We start from the raw sequence: 13,033 nt of genomic DNA, 5'->3' as shown, positions 1-13,033 counted from the left end.
AAACAAGTGGACTTAACATACGTACATATATATGTATATATGTATATATGACACGCTAATCAACTACTGTAGAATACGTTTCATTCCTATAGAAATTTTCATGTGTGCTTGGGAAGAAGAATACACAGTCTCCCCAAGCACACATGAAAATTTCTACACGATCTACACCAGATGCTAGATGATAAAATAAGTCTCGATAAATTTAAAAAGATTAAAATCGTATACGAAGTATCTACAAGCCATAATGGAATGAAATGTAAACATAACAAAAAAGTTTAGAACACATGCAGGTAGGTACAAATTAAATAACACCTTTCTAAATAACCAGCAGTTCAAAGATGAAATCACAAGAAAAATTTTAAAATCTTAAGTGAATGAAAATAAAAGCACAACATATCAAATATGGAAGGCATATAAAGCAATGCTTAGAGGAATTCTTAGTGTGGAAATACCTATATTAAAAAGAAAGATCTCAAATTAGTAAATTAACCTTTGCCTTAAAATGCTGAAAAAAGAAGCAGGTCAAAAAAAAATATGCAGAAGGAAGGAAATGATAAGCATATGATTGAAAATTAATGAAGCAGGAAACAGAAAAGCGAAAGAGAAAAATCAATGAAATCAAAAGTTGGTCCTTTGAAAAGATAAACAATATTGACAAACTTTTAGCTATAGTGACCAAGAAAATTAGAGAAGACTCAAATCACAAAAATCAGGAATGAAAGAGGAGACTTCACTTCTGATCTCACAAAATTCAAAAGGATTATAGGAGAATACCGTAAACTCATCCCAACAAATTACATAACTGAAATGAAATGGAGAAAGACACAAACTGCCAAAACTGACTCACGAAGAAATAGACATCTGAATGAACCTATAAAAAGTAAAGAAATTACATTAATAATTTTAAAACCCTCACATAGTAAAACCTGGAGACTGCTGGCTTCACTGTGAATTCCACTGAAGATTTTTTTAAAACTTAATGCTAATTCTTCACAAACTCTATCAAAGAAGAAAGTGGAGAAGAAGGCAGAGGTACAGTTCCCAAATAATTCTGTGAGGCCAGTATCATCCCAGTAACAAAACCAACAAAAGACATCACAAGAAAAAAAAAAAAAAAAACCTGCTACATATCTTATTTATATAGTCTCAAAAGTCCTCATCAAAATAGTACCAAACCTAATCCAGCAACATATAAAAAGGACTGAACACCATGACCAAAAGGAATTTATCCCAGGAATCAAGAATGGTTTAACATTCACATCAATAAAATAAAAAATAAAATAAAAAAGAGCTAAAAGCCACACAGTCATCTCAATAGATGCATAAAAAGCACTTGATAAAATATAACACACTATACACAATAACAAAACACTCAAGAAACTCAGTATAGAAGGACTTCCTCAACTTGATAAGGGCAATCTACAAAAACAAAAAACCAGCAAACAAAATAGCTAACATTATACCTAAAGGTGAGAGGCGGAATACCTTATCCCTGAGATCAGAAATAAGAAAAGAATATCTGCCCTTGCTGCATCTACTCAGTGTGATGCTGGAGGTTCTAGCCAGTGCAATTAAGCAAGCGAAAGAAAGAAAAGGCATATAGATCAGAGAGAGAGAGAAGCAAAACAATCTCTGTCTGCAGATGAAATAACCTTATATATAAAACATCCTAAGAAATCCACTAAAAAAACTATTACAGCTGATAAATGAGTTTATAATGTTACAGGGTACAAGATCGATATATAAAAATCAATATATTTCTACTCAATAACAATGAACAATCAAAACTGAAGAAATCGATTCCATTCAAAATAGCAATAAAAAGAATAAAATACATAGGAATAAATGCAAACAAAAAAAGTACAAAATTTGGACTCTAAAAATTATAAAACACAGTTGAAATTTTAAAAATCTAAATAAATGCAGGCATCCATTTTTATGGACAAAAAGACAATTTTTGAGATGGCAATATCCTCCAAATGGATCTAAAAAGTCAACAAAATGTATGTAAATCCAAGCTGGCTGATTACAGAATTTAATGAGTGGAACTCTAAATTCATACGAAATTGCAAAAGACCCAGTATAGTCAAGACAATCTTGAAAAAGAACAACAAAATAGGAAGACTTACACGTCCCGATTTCAAAACTTACTACAGAGATAGAGTAATAAAGACAGTGTGATACTGGCAAAAGCGCAGACATACAGATCAATGGAATAAAGTTAATAAAATAAAAATAAAAATAAAATAAATCATTAAATGTAATACTTTTAATAAAATTATTAAAAATAAATTTATACATTTTAAGCTCAATTGATTTCGACAGGGTGCCAAGACAATAAAATGGGGGGGGAAGAGTCTTTTCAAGAAACAGAGCTGGGACAACTGTACATCCACATGAAAACAATGAAGTTGAACCTCTTCCTAATACTGTACACAAAAATTAACTCCAAAAGGCTATTAAACCTCAATATAAGAGCTAAAACTACAAAGATCCTAGATGACATAAAATTACATCTGAGTGACCTTGGGCGAGGCAAAGCTTCCTTAGATACAATACCGAAAGTATAAGTGACTAAAGAAAAAAATAGGTAAGTTAGACTTCACAATTAAAACCAGTTGTGCTTTGAAAGATACCTTCAAAAGACAATCCACAGAATGGGAGAATATTTTTGCAAGTCATATATCTGATAAGAGACTTGTATCTAGAATTACAAAAAAAAAAAAAAAAACTAATTTTACTCAATAATGAAGACAAACCAAATTAAAAATGGACAAAAGATTTAAATAGATATTTATCCAAAGAAGATTTACAAATGGCAAATATATACATGAAAAATGCCTGGCTTCATTAGTTATTAGAGAAATGCAAATAAATCACAAAGACATACCACTACATACACACAAGGATGTATATAATTAAAAAGACAGATAATGACAAGTGTTGGTGAGGATGTAGAGAAATTGGAACTCTCATACATTAGGAGCAGAATGTCAAATGTAAAATGCCACGGCCACTTTGAAAAACAGTTTGATAATTCCTTGAATGTTAAACATAGAACTATGATATGACTCAAGAATTCTCTCTTAGGCACACACCCTAGAGAAATGAAAACATTCCACACAAACTCTTATAGATGAATGTTCATAGCAACATTATTTATAGTAGCCAAAAGATAGAAATAACCCAAACATCCATGAAATGATCAAGGGATAAACAAAATGTTGTATATCCATACAGTGTAATAAAATTAAAGGCTCACAACATACTGATACATGCTACAACACAGATAATCCTTAAAAATACAATGCTAAGTAAAAGAAGGCAGATTAAAAAAAAAAAAAGGCCACATATACTATTCTAGTCATCTGAAATGTCCAGAATAGTTAAATCAATAGAGACAGAACGTAGATTAGTGGTTGCCTTGGGTGAGAGGTTTGGGAGAAAATGAGGTGTGATCACTGATGGGCACAGGATTTGTTTGAGGGGTTGATATTTGAGGGATGACAAAATATACACAAGTGGACTGTACTGACAGGTTCACAAGTCTGTGAACATACTAGAAATTATATCTCCATAAGCTATGAAAGAGGGAAGACAAAGAGAGACAGAGAGACGAAGGGAAAGAGATATAAACTGAGAGAACGGAACTTAGAATTTGCAATGGCTGCCATATCATATCCAAATTGTTGCCTTTCTAGTCCCTCCCTACTCCACCATCTCAGATCTCATATTACCTTTCTCTTTTCAAAATTATTTCCAACTGTATTAGTTAACTACGGCTATGTAGCAAACTACCCCCAAATTTAGCAACTTGAAAAACCAACATTAATTCTTTCACCCTTTCTATGGTCAGGACTCTGGGAGTAGCTTAGCTGGGTCCTCCGGCTCAGCCTCTAGGTGTCTGCCCGGGCTGTAATCACCTCGAGGTTTGACTCATGAAGGATTTACTTTCAGCTCATTCACAACATGCCTGCTACAACACCTTAGAGCCTCACCAGCTGTCAATGAGATGTCACAACAGCTCCTTGCCACGCGGGCCGCTCTACAAGGCAGCTCGTCACATGCCAGCTCACTTCCTTCAGAGGAAGTGATGGCGCAACAGTGTGAGCGGCACGCAGGTCAGAGCCTCTTTGTGACCTGATCTTGGAAACGGCATGCCATCACTTTTGCTGCATTCTATCGCTTAGAAGTGAGTCACTCAACCCAGGCCACCCACAAGGGAGGGCACTGCACAAGGGCATAAATGCCAGAATGAAGAATCAATGGGGGCATCTCAGAGGCCGCCTGCCACAACACCTTACGCCCAGGAAGTCTGCTTTCCTCGCCACCTCACATGCCGATTTCACTCATTCTTGCTCCTGTGCTTTCACTCTTAACTCACTTTATTCCTCTAACTCCTTTACCAGTTCAGTCAGACCATTATTTAAGATGAGCTCAAATTCCATGTGTTCCACGAAACTTGCCCTAACTGCCCTTCATTACTCTCAATTCCTTCATGTTTTATAATTATACCACGTAATTCACCCCTTAATTATCTTCTGTCTTGCCTTATTATTAAAAGCATGTCTCATCTGACAGCACATGGTTCACCTGAGAATTTGTAAGAAATGCACACTCTCGGGCCTCAGCCCAGACCTACTGAATCTGAACTTGCATTTTAACAAGAGTCTAGGCGACTTCCATCCACATAAAAGCCTGGAAGCACTGCTGAACTGTACCATTCCTTATCGTTTTACCTTTGTAAGTATAATATTTCTGCTAATTACAAATAGTTGGAGAACCAGTAGCATTTCTTCTGGTCTTACACACAAACACACATACAAGCATATCAAACAGTGCTGAGCACATAGTAGAACACAAATTAAACCTGCCAAAGAAGAAACACCACTATGAACTGACTGACCTTTAAAAGACTAGAATACATGAAAGAATTAGAGACCAAAACTGTTAGGGTTAGAGTTAGTGTCACTTTCGGCAAGTCACTCAATTACTCTGCATTTTCATTTATCTGAAAAATGAGGGGACTACCACGGACTCTCTAATGTTCAATCTATTTCTAAATATTTATTAATCTACAATAAAATGTCTAAATATTTATTAACCTGCAATAAAATAATCCATAATAAAATTAGAATAAATACAATTGGATATTGCTTAAGGAATAAGAAAGCATTTTTGAACTCCTTTAGTGCCTAAATGTGGTCAACATGAACGGCAATAGTAAAAGCATTGCAGATGCGGGAAAATGTGGCTTAGTCCAGGTTGGTTAGTAAAAAGCACCTAATTGTGTGTCTTGTATTTGATTCCTCTTATAACCTAGGTCACGCCACATGTCAACTCAATTGAAGAAATAAAGTGCCAAAGCTCAAAATAAATTTTTGGCTAGAGAACAAGGGGCCGGCTAGAACACATGAAATCGCTCCTATTTGACATTCCAGAAATCTCCACAACACTCAGCTCTGCCTAGGAAAAGGAGCTTTGGGCTCCATCTAAAAGAACCAGAATAGAAACAAGGACTTCGCTTTCAAAAGAAAATTATGAATTTCCACCTGGGCTCCAGCATCTTCTGCTGTAAAGAGAAAGGAGGTGGGTTTGTTAACCACAGCAGCAGAAGGGAACACATAAACAGATTGTTTCGTTCTTTTCTTAAGGCGCTCAATTAAATTTCATCTTCCACCTGTAAGGTTCAATCCCACCCGCAGAGTTTAAATTGGTACTTCCCTGGAGGACCTGGACTCCAATTACATCTTATCTTTTGATCTTTCGATCTCTAAATCTTTTCAAGTTCAAGGACCCCACCTACTTCTCCTGTCACCATGCTCCCTACTCCTGTTCTCCCTGCTTCAGCCTTCTATCCTCTCACGTCCCAGAGCAGGTCATAATTCTTGAACAGTGTCAGTTTGCTTCACACATATTTTTTTAGATTCTTTGTTGTTAGAACAAGCCCTCGATGTGAAAAACTGGCCTCACAGTGATAACAAGGCTGAACACTTGTGAGAGAACTGAGAGCTATGGTTCAAACTGATGGATGAGCTATGGGGCCAAGCATGCCCCACACTTACACGTCTAAAATTCATCATAGCCCTTACGCCCTGCAGGACTGCTCCAAGAGACAGAGCCCAGCTACCTACCTTTAAACTTACGAGAAGAAGAATGATGGTGGTGGTGATGATAACAACAATAATAACACTAGTAATTGATGCTGTTGGCCGCCTCTGAGCAGAAGAAGCATATTTTTGGTTTCTGTCCTCAGGCTCCAAAGTGGTTCACATGATGCAAATTGGCTAAATGTACTCAGTGTTTTGGCATTTTCATTTAATCTCTCTGCCCACTCCCCATTCTTGGCGCCAATCTGCATTTTGAAATGTATTGCTGTTCCTGTGCAAACTGGACAGTGAGAACTATTCCCAGACTTTGAGATCATTAAGGACACACAGGTTCCCAGAGATCATTATCCTAGAAGTGCAAAGTAAAGAATATACATGGGGAGCTCAAAATCTGCCTAAAGAAAATAATGCATGTACCTTTCTGGCAGGTAAATTGTGATCACAGCCAAACTCTGCTTTAGTAAAGTTGTCTTGAAATTGTTCCTTCTCTAGAGCTAACCTCACGTACCTAGACAGAAATAACAGAGCCATCGCAGGGGAAAGAGATGCAGTGAGAATAACACTGGACCAAAGACAGGGACCTGGGTTCTAGTCCCAGTTCCATCACTAACTCTGACCTTGAGTGAGCCATTTCTCCTCCCAGGCACTCAGCATTTTCACTTGTGAAATGCAACAGCTAGATATTGCAGTAGTATTTCTCAAACTTCTCTGTTCATAAATATCTTCTAGGACACTTATTACAAATACAGATTTCCAGGCTGCTTCCCTAGAGAAGCTGGTAGGTCTAGCACTGAGGTCTAAGAATTTGCATTTTAACAGGTGACCCTGGAAATCCTCCATAAAAGCAACTTTAAGAGACAGGGAACAGATGACGTCTGAAAGCTCTTCTAGGTTTGCATTCCACAGAAGCCAGTCACTTTTAAGCATGTTCCTATAAGGCCCTGCTAGATCCTTAAGATGATAAGAAAAACAGCTACCATCTATATAGTGCTAGTCACTATTCTAAATGTTTTACTATATATGAACTATTTTAATCTTCACAACAATCTCATAAGGCAGATACTATTATAATCCTTATTTTAAAGATAAAGAAACAGATGCACTTAGATTAAATGACTTGCAAAAGGTGACACAGACAATAAAGAAGTAGGGCATCTAGCTCCAGTTTCAGTCCTCCTGCAGATGTTGAACGGTTCAGAAACCCCCAGCATTAGGTATTTGGTAAATACTAAGAAAAACTCTGTAGCAACTAATAGTTAGTTAGCAATCACCTACTATATCTGGGTCTATGTCTCAAGAGTTATGGGGCTGGGAAGGCAATGGTCTGGTCTCTTTCCTGACCGATGGTCTGCTTCAACCAGAGTAAACTCATTTTGTCTGTTTATCCATTGAGGTCCGTGTCAGATTTCATTTGGGAGCGGAAAAAAATAGTTCTTCTGATTAAAAATGGCGTGTTAAAAATCATTGGCCTACAGATTTGTATGGAAGCACAAAAGACACCGAATTGCCAAAGCCATACTGAGAAAAAAGAATGAGGCTGGAGTCATCACTTTGCCTGACTTCAAATTATACTACAAAGCGACAGTAATCGAAACAGCATGGTATTGGCAGAAAAACAGACACATGGACAAGTACAACAGAATTGAGAGTCCAGAAATAAACTCATAAATATGTGGTCAAATAATTTTCGACAAAAACGCCAAAAATACAGTAGAGAAAGAAAAGCCTCTTCAATAAGTGGTGATGGGAAAACTGAAAAGCCACCTGCAAAAGGATGAAACTAGACTGTTGTCTATCACCACACACCAAAATTAACTCAAAATGGATTAAGGACCTGAATATAAGACCTGAAACAATAAAATGCATAGGAGAAAGCATAGGAACACATTGGACTGAAAGAAGATTTTATGAATTTTCCCTCAAAAGCAAGGGAAGTAAAAGCTAAAACAAACGATTGGGACTACATACCAAAAAGCTTCTGCTCAGCAAAGGAACCCGTTGACAAGGTAAAGAGACAACTATCAGAATGGAAAAATATATTTGCAAGCAAAACCTCCGATAAGGACCCAATATCCAAAATATGCATAGAACTCATACAACTCATTAACAACAAAAAAACAAATGATCCAATCAATAAATGGGCAGAGGACCTGAACAGACACTTACATATGAAATATATGAAACAAATATATGAAAAGATGCTCAACGTCACTAGCTATTAGAGAAATGCAAATCAAAACCACAATGAGATATCATCTCACACCTATTAAAATGGCTATAATCAACAGAACAAGTAATAACAAATGTTGGAAAGGATGTGGAGAAATAGGAACCCTCATCCACTGCTGGTGGGACGGCAAGTTGGTACAGCCACTATGGAAAACAGTATGGAGGTTCCTCAAAAAACTAAGAATTGACCTACCATATGATCCAGTAAGCCCTCTACTGGGTATTTACCCCAAAGACTTGACAACCATGTCCAAAAAGATATTTGCACACTGATATTCATAGCAGCATTATACACAGTGGCCAGGACATGGAAGTAACCAAAGTATCCTACAACAGATGACTGGCTAAAGAAGCTGTGGTACATAAACACAATGGAATATTACTCAGCCATGAGAAGAGATGAAATACTGCCCTTTGCAACAACATGGATGGACCCTGAAATATTCATACCAAGTGAAATAAGCCAGACAAAAAAGGTTGAAAATTACATGATATCACTTATATGGGATACAAACCTAAAAGCAACAAATGAACAGGACAAACAAACAGAGACTCATGGACATAAACAATGGACAATGAACTAGTGGTTACCAGAAGGAAGGAGGAAAAATAACAAAATAATATGTAAAAAAAAAAATTATGTATATATAGTATGAAAAAATTAAACTGGCATTTAAAAAAAGTAAAATAAAGTCTTCCAATAAAAAAATAAATGAATGATGAATGAATGAATGAATGAATGAATGAATATCATTGGCCTAGGCTACTACCTCTTCATATGGATGAGAAAAGTGACTCCAAATGACCAAGGAACTTCTCCAGAATCACGTGGTAGGTCCCTGCCAGCTACCTCTAAAGTTCCAGGTTTCCAGACTCCTCTCTGAGTCAAAATGAACTTGTCAACCTGATGGACTTGAACCCATTAAAATTAATATAGATTAACAAAGCAGACATTAGAGAATTAAAGATCAGATCAAAAAATCAGGGCAGCACTTGAACTATGACATTTGCAGTGACACCCAGCAAAAAAGAAGGTGACTCAGATCTATGTCCACCCTAAGTATCTGCAAAATCGAGATCCAAGACCGTCTCCAACAGTAGCTATAGCAACACCAAAAATCAGAGGGAAAAAAATCAGCCTACATTGAAGTAGAAAGATGACGAATTCCAATTAGAGGACCTGCATATGTGCCACTTCCTACCGGAGTAATGACATCAGCGATTAGACAGGCCCCTAAAATGAAGCTCTCATGAGATCATATATGTCAAGAAGTCTCCCACTGTAAAGGCTTTCTATAAAGGCAATCATCTTTTAGATTGAAAGTTCCCATTCACAGCTTGGTTTTACTGGCCTGAACTTGTGAAATAGAAGAGACTTGCTAATTATTACACCATGATGCTGAGAGAAGGGCTGACCACATAAAGGAGGACTAGAGCCCAAAATCCCTGGGAAATTTCCCTGCCCACCCCTTTCCTTGAACTTCTGTTGGCATGATGATAATCATAATGAGGAAATTCTGCAGTGCTTGGGCATCAATGAGCTTCCAAGTAGATGTTGTGTCATGTTATCAGTTTATTCTGTGAATGACTCTGTTTCACCATCGAGCACCACTCAAAAGTCACCAGAGGTTTCTTAGTGGTTATGTTGGTATGGAAGCCAGTGCTGCCAATACCACACACTTTGCTTGCACTCTGCCACTGGTTAGTGGGCAAGGAGGGAGCTGTATGTCAGCGTAAGGGCAGATGCAGAGGAAAGGCACCAGAATACCAAAGTAGTGCCATCCTCCAAGGAAGAGGTTTCATATACTCTCTGCACCACACAGAGAGCTCTTAGAAGGAACAACTAATGAAATGTGACAGTCTCTCCTCATCCATTCTGAACGTTCATCACTCATCTTATTGACAAATGGATCGAGTGTTGACTTAGGTCAGTTTGGGCTGCTATGACAAACTACCACAGACGAGGTCGCTTATTAACAACACAACTTTATTTCTGACAGTTCTGGAGACTGGAAATCCGAGATCAGGTTGCCAACACGTTTGAGATCTGGTGAGGGCCGTCTTTTGGGTTGCAAACTGCCAGCATCTCAGTGTATCCTCACATGGCAGAATGAGAGAGGAATAAAAATATTTTCAAGCAAACATAAAGCTGAGTATCGTCCTCTAACAACTGCTGATAAAAGGATATATTTCAAGAAAAGGGAAAATGACCAGGAAGAAAATTTGAAACATATGAAGAAATGATGAGCAAAGAAAATGGTAAATATATGACAAAATTTGAACCCAAGCTGCAAAAAAAAGGTAATAGCAATGGGGGAAGGGTGGTAAAAATCAAGTTTGGGCACTAAAATACTTAGCAATATAATATATAAACCAGAAGGCTATGATTGGCAATCGATGTTCAAGTTTTCTGAAGTTTTGTATTGTTAGAGTACCTGAGGTCCAGGTTTATTAGGCAGTAAGTATATAGGAGCTTTGCTTAATAAAATGCAGTGAGGAAATCCTACAGACCAAATAAATACCACACATTGCAATGCTGACCAAAGTAGGAAAGGAAGACAGTTGATGGAACAGGATTTTATAAAGAATAACTTCCACTTTCAGAGTTTGGGAAATCAGCAAGATAGCAAAATTAAACACTGACATCTCACATCCTCCCACAGAAATAATAATTTGCAGCCATTCGTGAACAAAAGTGCCTTCGTGGGAGTTTTGGGATATAGGTAGGAGGCTGTAAAATCTTGATGGAGCCCAACACTGGGGAGAACTGCTTTAAGAAAGCAGGCACATGCCCTGATGGCAGAATTGCTGACTGTGGTCCTAACTGTGAACCAGAAGCAGCCCTATCCCCCTGTAGACTGGGCTCCAGCCCTGCCCTGCCATGATTCAGGGACAGTCCTGCAGCCTTGGAAACAGGCCTACCATTTACAGACCCAGCTATGAAGCCAGAAGTAGCCCCAAGCCCAAATTAGCAAAAGAAAGAAAACAAAGATTACAGCAGAAATAAATCAAAAGAGAATAGAAAAACAACAGAAAACCTAACAGATCGAAGAGTCAGTATTTGAAAAATAAATAAAATTGGCAAACACTTAGGTAGATTTAAAAAAAAAAAACTCAAAGAAAATCGGAAATAAAAGAAGAGATATTTCAACAGATGCCCCAGAAATAAAAGGGACCACAGGTACTATTATGAACAATTATGTTTCAATAAAGTAGATAATCTAGATAAAATGAATAGATTCCTAGAAACATAAACCAATAAAAATTAAATCAAGAAGAAATAGAAAACCTTAATAGAGCAATAACAAATATGGAGATTAAATTATTAATCAAAACTTACCAACAAAGAAAGCCCACAACAGATGGCTTCGTAGGTTACTTTTACCAAACATTAAAGAAGAATATAAGTCATTCTCAAAATCTTTCAATAAATAGAATAAAATTGTAAACTTCCAAACTCATTTTTGAGACCAGGATTATTCTACTTTATCAAAGCAGATAAAGACACCACATGAAAAGAAAACTATAGGCCGATAACCCTGATGAACATAGATGCAAAAACCCTCAATAAAACACTATCAAATTGAATACAGCAGCACATTAAAAGAATAATATACCATGACCAAGTGGGATTTATCACTGAGATGTAATAATGATCCAACTTACGCAAATCAATCATTGCGATACACCACATTAATAGAATGAAAGATACAAACCACATGATTATCTCAATATATGCAGAAAAAGATTTTGAAGAAATTCAACATCTAATCATGATTATAACTCTCAAAAACAAAGATAGGTATGGAAAGACTTTACCTCAACACAATAAAAAAAAATTATGAAAAGCCCACAGCTAACATCATAACCGATGGGAAAGAACTGAAAGCTTTCCCTGCAACATCTACTACAGGGCAAGGATGCTCTCTCACCACCTCCACTCAAAAGAGTACTGGAAGTACTAGTCAGAACAATTAGACAAGAAAAAGAAATAAAAACCATCTGAATTGGGAAGCAATATGAGTTTGCAGATGACATGATTATACGTGTTAGAAACCCTAATGACAAAGCAAAAATAAGTGTTAAAACTAAGAAAAAAATTCAGTAAAGTTTCAAGATAGAAAATCAACATCCAAAAATCACTGGTGTTTCTATACACTAATGATGACATATCTGAAAAGTAAATTTTTTTTAAAAACCCCATTTACCGTAGGAACAACAACAACAACAAAATACTTAAGAATAAGCTTAACTAAAAATGAAAGACTTGTACACTGAATATTTCTACATTGATGAAGGAAATTAAAGAAGACACAGATAAATAAAAAGACTTCCCATGTTCACAGACTGGAAGAATTAATATTGTTAAAATGTCCATAATATCCAATGTGATCTACAGAGTCAATGTAATCCCTATCAAATTCACAATGACAATCTTTACAAAAATATTTTCTAGTCCTAAGAATTATACAGAACTTTAAAAGACCCAAAGAGCCATGCAATCTTGAGCAAGAAGAACAAAGCTAAAGGCATCATACTTTCTGATTTCAAAATATATTCCAAAGCTAAATAATCAAAAACAGTAAGGTATTGGCATAAAAACAGACATGTAGGCCAACAGAACAAAAGCAGAGAGTCCAGAAATAAATCCATGCATTTACAGTAAACTGATCTTCTACGAGAGTGCCGAGAAC

General features: G+C 36.7%; 1 pseudogene; it reads left to right on the top strand.

Moving 5' to 3' along the window:
• The first annotated feature begins 4,012 nt into the window (after nucleotides 1–4,012).
• LOC107512425 overlaps nucleotides 4,013–13,033 on the top strand; it is a 35,498-nt pseudogene continuing 26,477 nt past the window's right edge.

Source organism: Rousettus aegyptiacus, unplaced genomic scaffold (assembly GCF_014176215.1).
Source record: "Rousettus aegyptiacus isolate mRouAeg1 unplaced genomic scaffold, mRouAeg1.p scaffold_m13_p_8, whole genome shotgun sequence".
Lineage (NCBI taxonomy): Eukaryota > Metazoa > Chordata > Mammalia > Chiroptera > Pteropodidae > Rousettus > Rousettus aegyptiacus.
The sequence above is the reverse complement of the archived record's forward strand: the minus strand, read 5'-3'. Positions and strand labels throughout refer to the sequence as shown.